The sequence below is a fragment of the Rhinolophus ferrumequinum genome, chromosome X, assembly GCF_004115265.2.
Source record: "Rhinolophus ferrumequinum isolate MPI-CBG mRhiFer1 chromosome X, mRhiFer1_v1.p, whole genome shotgun sequence".
NCBI classification, from domain to species: domain Eukaryota; kingdom Metazoa; phylum Chordata; class Mammalia; order Chiroptera; family Rhinolophidae; genus Rhinolophus; species Rhinolophus ferrumequinum.
The window spans coordinates 93,449,876-93,463,925 of record NC_046284.1 but is presented as its reverse complement, the minus strand read 5'-3'; the positions used below and the strand labels follow the sequence as shown (position 1 = coordinate 93,463,925).

At 44.4% G+C, this 14,050-nt stretch overlaps 1 non-coding gene and 1 pseudogene across 1 annotated transcript; both read right to left on the bottom strand.

Moving 5' to 3' along the window:
- Nucleotides 1–6,529: 6,529 nt before the first annotated feature.
- On the bottom strand, nucleotides 6,530–6,637 carry LOC117030688 (U6 spliceosomal RNA). Its single transcript, XR_004424442.1, has one exon. It is a non-coding gene; the product is annotated as a U6 spliceosomal RNA (small nuclear RNA).
- A 3,302-nt stretch (nucleotides 6,638–9,939) lies between these two features.
- On the bottom strand, nucleotides 9,940–13,117 carry LOC117028891 (bax inhibitor 1-like; annotated as a pseudogene).
- Between the last annotated feature and the right edge of the window lie 933 nt (nucleotides 13,118–14,050).

The window sequence follows — 14,050 nt, the reverse complement described above, 5'->3', positions numbered from 1 at the left end:
GTGCCTGGGAGGGCTTTGCTTTGGAAATCTCTGAGACGATAAGCAGACTTTCCTCTCCTTGCATTTGCAGTGCAATCTGATAAACACATCTGTGGCAAGTCCTGTTTGGGGTAGTTTGGGGCAAACCAAAGGATAGAGTACTTTTTACAAAATAAATACATACATAAAAAGCATGTATGTGACCCAACTGGAGTTGGGAAGAATGGGAAATATCACAAGATATTCTGTGCACACGATAGCTAATGTCTCTTTTAGACAGAAGGAATTCAAATGAGCCTCTGCCATTAAAACTTTGATTATCAGAAACTTTATTTTAATCAGAGCTTGCCATAAACTCAGGGTGCTCAGCTGACTTGAGTATTTAACATTCTTGATGTTATATGCTGTTCCAATTATCCAAATTTTTCTTAAACTCAATTTTCCAGGGCCTCGTGGTGTTCAGCTAATCAAGCTTTAACTTTTAAAAAAAGTGTTTATCTCTTGCTCGCTGTATACACACCATGTAAATATACACACAGGCACCAGATCTTGGAAGGTGTTGGGGTGCTTTATAGGCAGCCAAATGCACACCCACAGTGTGGGACCTTGCTGATCAAGGGGCAACTCTGGTGCTGTCAGGAATCTAACTGCCTCCAGCTTTACTCCTGATCACTTCAGTGCCCTAATGCGAACCTCTGGGTGCCACCACACCCTCCCCAGGGGCCCTAGTTCTGACCACTGAAGGCAGAGGACGTGCTCTGTGGGTAGATACGTACTTGGCCGGCTGCTGGTTTTCCTCTGCCCCCTTCTTAGTCACTCGGAAAGATTAGCCTTCAGGAATGTGGTTAGCACACGCTGCACTCATAACTCAAGCCAGTCTATCACAGCACACAATCACAGGAAATACCGCATGTCATTACAACGTGCATGCTCACGCGTCAGTCCTCACACATGCCACATGTCGCAGCGCGCACGTACCCACATTGCACCCAGACACACGTTACCACGCACCCTCCATTCTGCACCCACAATTCGCTGCACATGCCCTGCATACACTTGGGCCCCAGAGGTTAGAAGAGAGGATTGACTTTTTTTTTTCTTAATCCCTATGGCTGCTTTGCTTCCCATTCTAGCCTTAGTCCACAAGGGTCAAGAATTGTTTAAGAAAGCTGATCCTGGCCCCACTCCAAGCTCCGGAAGGGTTGGGGCCAGAGATTGTGTTATTTCAGTGGAGGGACAGGAGGCCCTCTATTGCCTGCCTGGGATCTGGCATGACTGTATCCTGCAGACCAGCCACACCAAGCTAAATGTCCACTCAACGTCTTCTGTGCATGTCTACCAAGTCCCTTTGCCCTTTGAACCAAGCTCTTTTCTGCCACTGGAATGTTCTTTCCCCTTTTCTCGGCCTACTGAAATCTCCCCCTTTCCCCAATGCCTCGTGTAAGTCCCACGTCCCCTGAAGAGGCCAGCTGCAAATGATCTCTCTGTCATTTCAACTCCTTAAAGGCTTTATTTTCTATAGCGCTCATTGGACCCAAAGTAAACACTGCCATTGGATGTTTGGGGGATTTTTTGTGCATGTCAGAGCAGGGACTTTGTTTTGTACTTCTCTGCCTCCCGATGGAGTCTAAATATGCTGACATGCACATAATAGGCACTCCAGAAATGTTTGTGGATATGATAATAATACTAAGAGCTACCATTAATTGAGCACCTACTGTGTGACAGGCATCTTATCTAGATGATTCTATTTAACCTTTTTGGTTTTGATTGAATACATTTTACATATGCAATACTTTAACATGTTCTATTTGTAAAAGTGAATATTTTAAACATAGAGTAAAAAGTGAAAACCTCTCCCATTCCACTTCCACCCCCTCTACCCGACCCCCTTAGAGAAAACCACCATTAATAGTTTGGTCTACCTGAACTTTGTCTAATATACGTATAATATATATACATATTATATATACATATATATATATTTTATCCCAGTGGCTAATATACATATATAAGATATACATACAAATAGTTTTAAATATATATAAATAGAATTATACCATATGTACAATAACACAATTTAAGTTTCACAAAATCTTAAGAAGTATTATTATTTTTATTTTAGATTTGAGAAAAATCGAGGCTAAGAGAGGTGAATTAACTTTTCCAAGGTCACACAGGTGGGAAGTAAAAGAGGCAGGATTATGAACCTGGCCTCTGCTCTTTCATCTGAATCATCGTGGGGTTTACAGAGTTGTCTCCAGACCACCTGTGCCAGACACCTGGGAAGGCTGCTAAATGAATAGGCTTCCACCTGCCCCTCAGCCCTGGGTTCTGATTCAGTAGGTTCAGGATGAGGCTCTGGGTTCTGTAGGGTCACAATCACCCATGAGTGATTCTGATGTATGCCGAGGTTTATAAACACGCTCCTCTGAAGGCATCCGGGGTGGTCTCCTGTTTTCTAGCACCTGTCTGTGCCAGCTAGAGCAATAGCTGGGGGCAGTGGAGATAGTTGGGGGCAGTGGAGTGCTGGTATAACTCTCCTGAGCCAGGTTACATGGGTTCAAAACCTGGCTCTACTTCCAACTGTTAACTTGGGCATCTCTGGGTCTCAGTCTCCTCATGTATAAAATGGGGATGGTAGATAATGATGCTTCACTCATAGCGTTGTTGTGAGGATTAAATGACGTTAATAGACATAAAGTGTAACAGACATACAGAGTAACACCTGTAAAAGTTGCCGCTGTTGTTAGAACCAAAGTATTCTGGAAGCTTTCTGTGGAGCTCCTTAGGCCTCTCGGCCAGCGCTTGACAGCAGGGTCACACGTTGTGGTTCTCAGTGACATTCTCAGACAGGGTTTTTTCTGAGGGCACCTGCCCAAACATTCTGCTTGGGTCTGCCTAGGAAGATCCGCTTGGGATGAGGCCACTTCCTGTCCATCCACTCTAGTGACAGGCAGCTAGAAGGAGCTCCAAAGCGTCTAGCCATCTCAAGAGGCTTTTTCTTGTGTCTAATCTGCTTGTCTCCTGCCGTTGTTTTAGAAGCAGCCCTTCATGGGTGCTGTTGGGGTCCAGCCAGATTCCTTGCATTGACTATAGTGCTTGTCTCTAGCCGAGTGGCTCACAGCTTTGGCCTTATCTGGAGAATTGCTCTCTGTCTACAGAAAGCCTTGCTCAGAGCTGACAGCTGGGGGCTTACGAGGTAGGACAATTAAGTTCGCGAACTCATCCTAGAAAAAGTGCTACATACCTCATTGCTGAATATTACTACGGTCACCTTCGAAGTACTCCCCTTGGGAAGCTATGCACCGATGCCAGTGCGTAGTCCACCCTTCAAAGCAATTTTGGAACTCTTTTTCTGGAATGGCCATCAGAGCTGTCGTCGTATTACCCTTGATGTCCTGAATGTCATCAAAACGTCCTCCTTTCAATATTTCCCTTATCGTCAGGTAAAGAAAGACGTCATTTGGGGCCAGATCAGGTGAGTAGGGAGGGTGTTCCAATACAGTTATTTGTTTACTGGCTAAAAACTCCCTCACAGACAGTGCCGTGTGAGCTGATGCATTGTCGTGATGCAAGAGCCATGAATTGTTGGTGAAAAGTTCAGGTCGTCTGACTTTTTCATGCAGCCTTTTCAGCACTTCCAAATAGTAAACTTGGTTAACTGTTTGTCCAGTTGGTACAAATTCATGATGAATCATCCCTCTGATATCAAAAAAGGTTAGCAACATCGTTGCAATAAGTTCGCGAACTTAATTGTCAGACCTCGTGTGTGCCCTCCTGCCCCCATAGAGGTGGCCTGCAGTCAATGACTGACTGATATGGGGGATGTAAAGGCCTGGCCCCTTGTGCCAAGTATGGCTGTGAATGATTCTATGATGCTACACCCCTCGCCCCAGAACAGGCTGAGGCTAGACTTTGGCCAAACCTCCATCTTTGCTTGGCTTCTTCCCCTGCCCTACTCTGCTTCCCTCCTGTTCTGACCTTTTTCTCCTGAGAGGCCTCCTTCAATAATTCACCTGCACAGGAATCTGTGTCTGAGGCTTGCTTTCAGGGAATCTGACTTAAGACACTGCTGGCCACCATAGTCTACGGTAATAATGCTCACAGTGCACAGGGACTTACCAAGCCATCCTTTGGCCTCTCTGTCCCCCACTTAAGTAATTAGATCCCTCCCAGGACCTGTTTCTTAACCTCTAATCAGAAGCTGGCATGGGGGGAAGTATGATAAATGAAAGAGGGAGCCGTGGTGCAGTGTGAAGCTGAGAAATGCAGTCACCTGGGAGCCACGAACTGTGGGAAGGTCCCACTCAAAATGGAGTGTCAAATCCACTGGCTGGAGGCACGAATTTGCCTCTCCTTTTCTGCACTTTTTTGTCCTGTGGTCAGGAGCCCTGAACGCCAACAAAACATTAGTGCCACTTGCTGCAGATACATATTAAACCTAACACAGTGAAGACTGGATACATTGGAAAGACAGACGAGAGTGTTAAACTTGTTTATATCATTGCATTGGAGATTTGGAGGGGAAGGAAGGTGCTGGAAGTTCATACAGGCCACTGACGTGGACCTGCCCCGGTCTATTATAGAAACAAAATGGCTACCAGGAATGGTTGTTCTGCTCACTGCCTTTGGTTGAGCAATTTCTTGACAAATATCTGTTGACATCAGCTGGCCTTTGTGTTTGTCTGTGCAGTGCAATTCCCTGAATACTGTCTTTCCAGAAACTATCTGATAGGCAGGTGATACTGCTGTAATGTTGCGCATTTAGTTTTTAACTCCCTTTCTTCTCCAAACAAAGCTGTTTGATATGTGGCCTGTTTCTTTCCTTCAGAGATGAGGGCTGGAGAAAGCCTGGAAAGGGGCCTTAAATACAATCAAGGACACTTTGATTGTTTATAAAAATTACTTGGGATTTTAATACAAAATATGATGCACTAGGGGAAAATGTAAAGAAACACAAACACCTAGGGACAAGTCTAGCAACTTTCTGTGTAAATTTTAACTCACAAATAAATGCTTAGTCATCTTCTAATTTTTCCTCTTTGGCTTCAAGGTGAACCTTTAATTTACTTCCAACCATGTTTCGCTGCAGTTTGAAAAATGTCAGGCCTGGATAAATTTCCCCAGCTCCCTCCTAACTGGGTGTGTCGATGTGGATGGTACAATATTCACTCAATTAACCAATTGTGTCTGTGTGTGTGTGTGTGTGTGTGCACAGAGAGTGCCACAAAAATGTATACACATTTTAAGATAACATCTCTTAAAATGTGTATACATTTTTTTGGCATATATATATGTGTGTGTGTGTGTATAATATACATACACACACACATATATGAAATACATTTTATTTTTAGAGCATTTAGGTTTACAGGAAAACTGGCCAGATGGTGTAGAGTTCCCATGTTACCTCCCAGTTTCCCCTATTATTAATATCTTGCAGTAGAATATTGGCTCAATGTTGATGAATTAATATTAATAAATGATTGTTAACCAACCTCCATAGTCTACATTGAGGTTCATTCTTGGTGTTGTACATTTTATGGTTTTGTCAAATGCATAATGTCCTGTATCTGCCATTACAGTATCATACAGAATAGTTTCACAACCCTAAACATCTCCTGTGCTCCACCTATTCAGCCCTCCTTCCCTCTCTCTCCTGAACCCTGGGCAACCACTGATCTTTTTACTGTCTCCGTAGTCTTGCCTTTTCCGGAATGTCATGTAGTTGGCTCATAGTATATAGCCTTTTCCCATTGGCTTCTTTCACTTTATAATGTGCATTTCAGTGTCCTCCGTGTCTTTTCATGGCTTCATAGCTCATTTCGTTTTAGCACTGAATGATATTCCATTGTGTGGATGTACATACACCTTATTATATGCTAGACATTGATGTGAGAGCTAAAGAGATCCAAAGGGGGTGAAGAATGAGTCTTTACCTTCGAGAAACTTCTAGTCTAGTCGGGGAGAGAAGACACACACCATGCAAAGTCAGCTAATACTATGAAACACTCTGCAAGACACATATGGAATGAATAACTGTTGCAATAGTTATGAGACAGGACGCGTTCGTGGAGGGTTTGACAGAGAAAGCGTGATGGGATGGGGGTAGGTGACACAGAGAGGGTGGAAAGGGGATTTGAGGAAGGCTCTGCATGTCTCAGCTTTTCACCCTGTGTCCTCTCACCAGGATGTAGACAGAGAAGAGAGAAAAGGGGTATGATGTGCTCACAGTGTATCCTCTTCTCTGGCTTGAGACTGTCCCCACATGGGGAGTTCCTCTGACCTTGAACTCGTAGGAGGGTGAACTCAAGCCTGCTCTAACAGGTGAACAACTGCAGCAAGGGAACTGGTGTCTATTAAATTCCATCTCCAGGCAGCAAAACCTCTCAAATCTTTAGCCAAACTTTTTGTGTGTGTGTGGAATATAAAGTGTACTTTAGAAGAGATCATTTTTTATACTATTTTTGTGTGGGTGTGGTGAAATAGGTGGTAGGATACTAGGACATTTTTATTTTAGCCTTCATATTTTTTTCTGCATTAAAAAAGAAATATGGAATACTTCACGAATTTGTGAAGTCATTCTTGCTCAGGGGCCATGCTAATCTTCTCTATATTGTTCCAATTTTAGTATATGTGCTGCTGAAGCAAGCACTATACTATTTTTTATTGTAGTGGAATATACATAACATAAAATTCACCATCTTAACCATTTTTAAGTCTACAGTTCAGTGGCATTGTGTGCACGTTGTTATGCAACCATCACCACCATCCATCTCTGGAACTTTCTCATCTTCCCAAACTGAAACTCTGTACCCCTTAAACAATAACTTCTCCTGCCCCCCTCCCCCCAGCCCCTGACAGCCACCATTCTTTCTGTCTCTATGAATTCGACTACTCTAGGGACCTCATATAAGTAAAATTATACAACATTTGACCTTTCGTGTCTGGCTTACTGTTTTCTACAGCAGCTGCACCATTTTACATTTTCGCCAGCCGTGCACAAGGGTTCAGATTTCTCCATATACTCACCAACACTTGTTATTTTCTGTTTTTTTTTTTTAAATAATAGCCATCCTAGTGGGTGTGAGGTATTCTCTAATTGTCATTTTGATTTCTTTAGCTAAACTTTTATTTTTGGGGGAAGGAGTTGAGAGTAATGATTCCTGTACAGGACATTAACTGTGAGTGGACTCAACTTTGCCCATTAGTGGCCAGCCTTCCCATCTCTGGCAACTTACCCATGTCCTCTGGGGCCTGTTGTGTAAAATATGTATACAATGTTAACATCACTCACCACACCTCACCCTCCTTTCCTAAGGAGGATCAGTGCTATCAGTTCATATGTAAAAAGTTCTAAATATTTAAATGCACGCAGATATGCATGTCTAGTTGTGTTTTATCTTTTGTTAATTCATTGTTTTGGCTAGATTGGATTTTTTAAAATTTTTATTGGGGAATATTGGGGAACAGTGTTTCTCCAGGGCCCATCAGCTCCAAGTCGTTGTCCTTCAACCTGGTTTGGAGGGTGCAGCTCAGCTCCAAGTCCAGCCACCGTTTTCAATCTTTAGTTGCAGGAGGGCACAGCCCACCATCCCATGCGGGAATTGAACAGGCAACCTTGTTGTTGAGAGCTCGCACTCTAACCAACTGAGCCACCCGGCCGCCCCAGTGTTAATTCATTTTTTAAATGGCAAGCAAGTTCATATGCAGGGGACCCAAGGGCTGGGGTGAGGAAACCTGGGTAATCCCAGCAGAAGAGCACTGGGTGCTGGATGAGGGGGAGGAAGGAACGCAGAATTGAGGACCGTATGTCATGTTTCCCTTTCTCCTGGAACCTCTGTTAGCAAGATTTTTGGTTTTGTTTTTGCAACACATTCCAGTGTCTGTTGTTAAGCACACACAAGACTTTCCAGGAAAGCCAAGGCCAAGGCCCGGCTGGTTTGGCTGGTAAAGATGCAGTGAGCCACTTTTAGATTTGGACAGTTTATTGCTTACATAAACAGTGAAAGGAAGATTAGCTAAAGGTACTAGCTCCCTGGGTCCTTGTTCCACACCAAGACGGATGACACTGAAACGAACGAGGCCGGATGAGCTAATTTTCTACTGGCAGTATAAAACTAGGCAGTTCATGGCTGCAGCTCTATCCTGAGTGGGGTGCGACGTATGAAAGTCTCATACCTCATCAGAACCCAGGAGGTGACGAGAACCGATCTCCTGAAAGCCTCCCAGGAAGATAGGGGGGTGTTACGGGCTGAATTATGTCACCACCCCCCAACATTCATAATGTTGAGGTCCTGACCCCCGGTACCTCAGAATGTGATTGTACAGATGGCCTCTGACTTAATGATCGTTCGACTTACAATATTTCAACTTTACGATAGTGTGAAAGCAATACACATTCAGTACAAACCATACTTTGAATTTTGAATCTTGATTTTTTTCCCCTGCTAGTGATATGTGCTATGCTTCTCTCTCATGATGCTGGGCGGTGGTAAGGAGATGCTTTTGCCCAGCTGAAGGTGTTCCGAGCACGTTTAAGGTACGCTAGGCTAAGCTATGCTGTTCAGTAGTTTAGATGTATTAAATGCATTTTCGACTTATGATATTTTCAATTTATGATGGATTTATTGGGATATAATTTCATCGTGAGTTGAGGGTCATCTGCATTTGGAGACAGGGCCTGTAAAGAGGTAATAAAATTAAAATAAGATCACATGGGTGGGCCCTAATCCAATCTGACTGGTGTCTTTATGAGAAGAGGAGAGTAGGACGCAGACATGCGGAGGAAAGGTGACATACAGACAGAGGAGAAGCTGGCTGTCTGCAAGCCAAAGAGAGAGGCCTGAAACAGATCCTTCCCTCTCTATCCTCAGAAGGAATCAAACTTGCTGACACCTTGATCTTGGACTTCCGGCCTTCAGAACTGTGACAAATTAAATTTCTGTTTTGTAAGCCATTCAGTCTGTGGTGCTTTGTTACGGCAGCCCAAGCAGACTAACACAAGAGGAGCGTGGAAGATGACCTCAGAGCAATTCCTCACAGACCTCCCATCGTTTCGTGTTCCGCCCAGACTCGGATCAGCTGTGGTGCAAGCCTTGTCTTTGTGGCCCAGGTGGACATGTGTCAGGTCACCAGGGCACCATGGTGGAGCTGTTCCTAGGGGGACACCTGCTCTGTGGATAATGAGATATTGTGTTACCTGTGACTTCCAAATACTTGAACGCACGTATATATATATTCACTTGTAAAGTACTGTGTTAACTTCAAGATTTTTATTTTAAAAATGGGATTATACTCTGCCGACTTTTTTGCGAGATACTTTTTTTCACTTGACGGGCAGTATCAGAGGCCATCTTACAGTGGCCACCTGCCTGACCCCTGGATTGCCGCTACAATAGTGTACTCTTGACACCAACATTTCCATGGGTCATCCCCTGAGCACCCACCTTCCTGATGGTGGCAGAGATGACGTGAGAGGTGGACCAGTAAGGAAACCATTGTGTTTTCAACAACAGAGGTCATGGTGACTTAGGTAGGATGGCAATGAGGATGGAGAAAAGTAGATGAATCGGAGATATAGAGAATGTACGTGAAATCTCAACCCTTTTCCTCTCCCACTGCATTCTTCTTCCCTGGCTCATATATGAAAAATCCTTCCGGATATTTAATGCACACAAACCTCATGTTTTATCACACACAAGGTGATAACTTTTATATTTTATTTGTTAAGAAAGTGAAATCATGCTATTCAATTTTCAATTACTATATCATACTATTAGGTACTACTAGCATATATAGTATATATATATACATATATAGATAATAATGTATCATACTATTTTTTTTCTGATTCTTTTCATTAGTACAGAACACACTACCTAATAATGTGTGTGCAAAGAGGAAATGAGGGGTGGAGGGCGACGCAGCCAAATTGGGAAAGGCTGGATGGTCATTTCACTTCTTCTCTTTCTTCTCGTCCTTCTCATTCACAATCATGGTCTTTATGAGTTTCCAGAAGAGAGTAATGAAATCTAAGAAGAGGTCAACGCAGTGCCAGATATAATTCTTATCTCCATTTTCAGCCTTTTTCAATAATGAGTTGAGTATCAAAAAAGACAAAGCCACACATGGGCACCAGCCCCACATGCAGGTTTGCCTGGAAAAGCCAAATGGATTCAAAGAAAAGATTCCCCAGGGAATACGAGAGCATCCAGCTCATGGCTGATATCAAGATGCCTCCCAGAAAAAGGTAGCTATGGTGCCTGGCATAGAATGCTGTCAGGGTGAAGCAGGTGTGCCCATACAGGCAGTGAGAAGGATGCTGGGGTTTATGACAATGCACAGCTCCAGAGCAGGGCCCAAGCCAGCTCCTGAAGGGAAAGCAAATCCAGCAAGAAGTCCCAGTCTTTTTTGCTCAGTTTCATGGTTATGAGGTGCTGCCATCAGCCAAAACATCAACTCCAGGGAGCCCAGGCCCCTGCAGCCGCCGCAAACACACAGAGGGCAAAACTGGCACAGACCTTCTTCAGCTGCTGCTGTGTCAAGGGGGCTATATGGGGAAATTTTAAGAGCGCATCAAAGTTGATCTTCCGATCACATATGTTCACGATGCCAGAGTCTGTGGGACACAGCCTCCGCTCTTCTTACCCGCCTCTCAGGAGCCCACGCAGCTCTTCTAACACTGGATATGCTTCGTATATTGCACAATTTTTTTTTTTTTTGCAGGATGCTTCTTTCCACTTGATGATGTGTGGGCAGCCTACATATCAGAACACACACATGTAGCTCGTTCTCTTTTTATCAGCTGCATTCTATTCCAAGTCAGGATGAAACATTATATTATTTTTTAAAACCATGTCATCATTAGTAAACACAGAGGTTGACACCACTAATTTTTAATGTTACAGAAAACATCCTTGAACTGATGCAGTCTTGTTCTCTCCGGAGTCTCTGTAAGATTGATTCCTAGAGTGAAAGTGTTGTCAAGAGGTAGAAATCTAATAGGTATGCTTTTCTATGTGCACCAGAAACACATACAAGAATGTTCATAACTGCATCGTTTGCAATAGCCCCAAACTGGAAACAGCCTAAATGTTCGTCATCACACAACAGAATAATCAAGTTCGTCTAGTCAGGCAATGGAATTCTATACAGCAACAAAAATGAGTGTGCTTGCTTCATAGAACAGCACAGATGAAGGCTAAAAATATTTGGTGAAAGACACCAGACACAAAAGAATATACACTATATATAGTAATTCCATTCATGGAATGTTCAAAAACAGGCAAATCTTGTTAGAAGTCAGGATAGTGGTTACCTTTGGGGAGGTTTACTGATGGAGAGAGGACACAGGGGGACTCCTGGGTACTGATAATTTCTCTTTCTTTGATCTATGCAATGGTTACACGGGTGTATTCAGCGTCTGGGCCACACACGATCTGTGTACTTTTATATAGCCATGCTCTGCTTCAATAAAAGTTTCCCTACATTACTTTAAAGGTACATGCATTTAAAATAGTGACTGGAACTGCCAAATTGCCCTCCCAAATGGTTGCACCAATTTGCACACTCACCAATAACACACATGAGTTCTCCTTTCCCCACATCCTTGCCAACAGTGATGCTAGAAGGCTTTTGATTTTTTGCCAATTTGATGGCTTTTGAAAAAAAAACAACACCTTTGCATTTTCATTTTCCTAATCACCAGTAAGCTGAGTATCTTTCATGCTTATCGGCCCTTTGAATGTCTTTTTCTATGAATTACCTGTTAGACTTTCCCCATTTCTCTATGGAACTGTTTGGTTCTTATTTATATAAAACAGACATTAACTTTTTGTTGGATGTGTTGCAAACATGTTCTCCTAGAGCACCTTTTGTCTTTTCGCTTGTGTATGGCACATCTCAGGGGCCTCATGGGGCTGGGAGGGCTGTGGCAGGCCTGGAGCATGCATCCCTCTGCTGGGCTCTGGCCATGCGTTGCCGGTGAGAAGGTGGGAACCAGTGTGCTAGATCTTCTGATTCTTCAGGAGATGCTGGGAATATGCATTTTTGTGGGAAAACTTCCAATTTTAACATGCTAGCAACTTGTTCAAAAATTTTTAAGTGCTATGAGACAACACGTGTTTGGGCTGGGTGGGATCTGTAGGACACCAGTTTGCAACCTCTGGTTGATGCTGTATTTCTATGCAAAGGAGGTTTTGCAAAGGAGGTTTTGTTTGTCCATCTGTCCATCTTTTCTTTTATGATTCCTGTGTCATATTTTTTCTTTTAATCAGTTTGACACATTTTTAAACTTTTTTTAAAAAATTTTTTATTGGGGAACAGTGTGTTTTTCCAGGGCCCATCAGTCGTTGTCCTTCAATCTAGTTGTGGAGGGCGCAGCTCAGCTCCAAGTCCAGTCCCTGTTTTCAATCTTTAGTCGCAGGGGGCGCAGCCCACTATCCCATGCGGGAATTGAACTGGCAGCCTTGTTGAGAGCTCCGCTCTAACCAACTGAGACATCTGGCCATCCCTCGGCAGCTCAGCGGCAGCTCGTTGTCTTCCATCTAGTTGTGGAGGGGGCAGCTCACTGGCCCACGTGGGAATCGAACGGGCAACCCTGTTGTTAAGAGCTCACGATCTAACCAACTGAGCCATCCGGCCGCCCCATTGTTTTTTTTAACTCTTTAAATCCTTCTCTTCTAAGGGTACAGAGAAGATTTTCATGCTTTTATTCAAGTCTCCTTACTGAGAAATAAAGGTGAATACTACATTACTGGACTCAGAGATTAGAGGAGGTCCTGACCCTGGGGATGTGGGGGGCTGGGGCTGGGGCTGGGGGTGGCTAAAACGCCAAACTTAGAACTCTTTACCATTTTCTTATTTAAGCACAAGGATCCCCCCCCACACACACACACACCATGGGACTTCAAGCGGAGAGAATAAAGTGTTTTATTCCACAATGAAACCAGAGGTCCCTGGGAATACTGAAATTCATACTAAAATGTGAATGACTTACTTCAAGCTCCTTTCTGGAAGCAAGTGTGCAAGTCAGAGCAGGAAGCGAGCAGCTGGGCACTGCAAGCCTGAAAGTGCAGGAGGATAGAGGAGCTCATCTTGAGCCCCACTCCCCTGCCTGAGGGAATGTCACCATTCCCAATTGTGTTTGCCTTCCCCAGACACTCCCTGCACCACTTAACTCCCACTCTGGCTGGGGGTACTGGCATTGCTCCAAGCAGTTAACAGGAAGTAAAGCAAACGCCCCAATGGTCTGGGACACCTCACTGGCCTTTGGTGGTATCATCTGGGCTTGCTCACTCATGCTGATTAGCAGCTTACTTTGGTCAAGGCAGCACATCTGGAAACTGCTCTGGGGGTAGAAAAAATGTCTGGCTGCATAGACAGCAGGACCCAACAAGGGGAACCGCCAGCTGAGGGTGGCGCATGGCTCATTCTTTTTCTAGCACTGGGTGATTGAGATGCTGGGCTCACCCGGGAGAGTCAGTACTGATGGGCATACATTTATTACTAATAATCGTAAGTGAGTTTATTGAGTGTCTAGTGTGTGCTAGAATCTGTGCTGAGCACAGTATATGCGCCGCCTCACCTCCTTTAATCCACACTCAGCCTGGGAGGTGGGGCCAGTACTCTAAGTGATGGGGTCCAGTGTGAATCAGGTGGCATGCATGATCCAGGCTTCAGAATTCTAGTTCCAGCCCAAGACCTCCTGCCCTTCCAACCCCAGGCCAGACAAGGGCAGCCCTTCGTTCTAGCAATCTCTCCAGCCTAGCCTTGCAATGCTGTGGGTCCTGGGTCTCCAGCCCACAGGTGTTTGGAAGTGGCCCTAGGTACTGACCGTGTAGGCTCCAGGCTCACTGACCTCACCCCCTTCTACTTTGCCTCAGTGCCCACCCCCTCCCTTTTGCCTTGCACTTTGGTGCTGCTCCCTTCCCATCTCTCCCCTGGTTGAAGACTAAGGTGTCCTGAGACATTAGCTAATAATGCAGGTATGAGGGAGGCCAAATGGCTCAGTTGGTTAGAGCGCGAGCTCTGAACAACAGGGTTGCCGGTTCGATTCCCACATGGG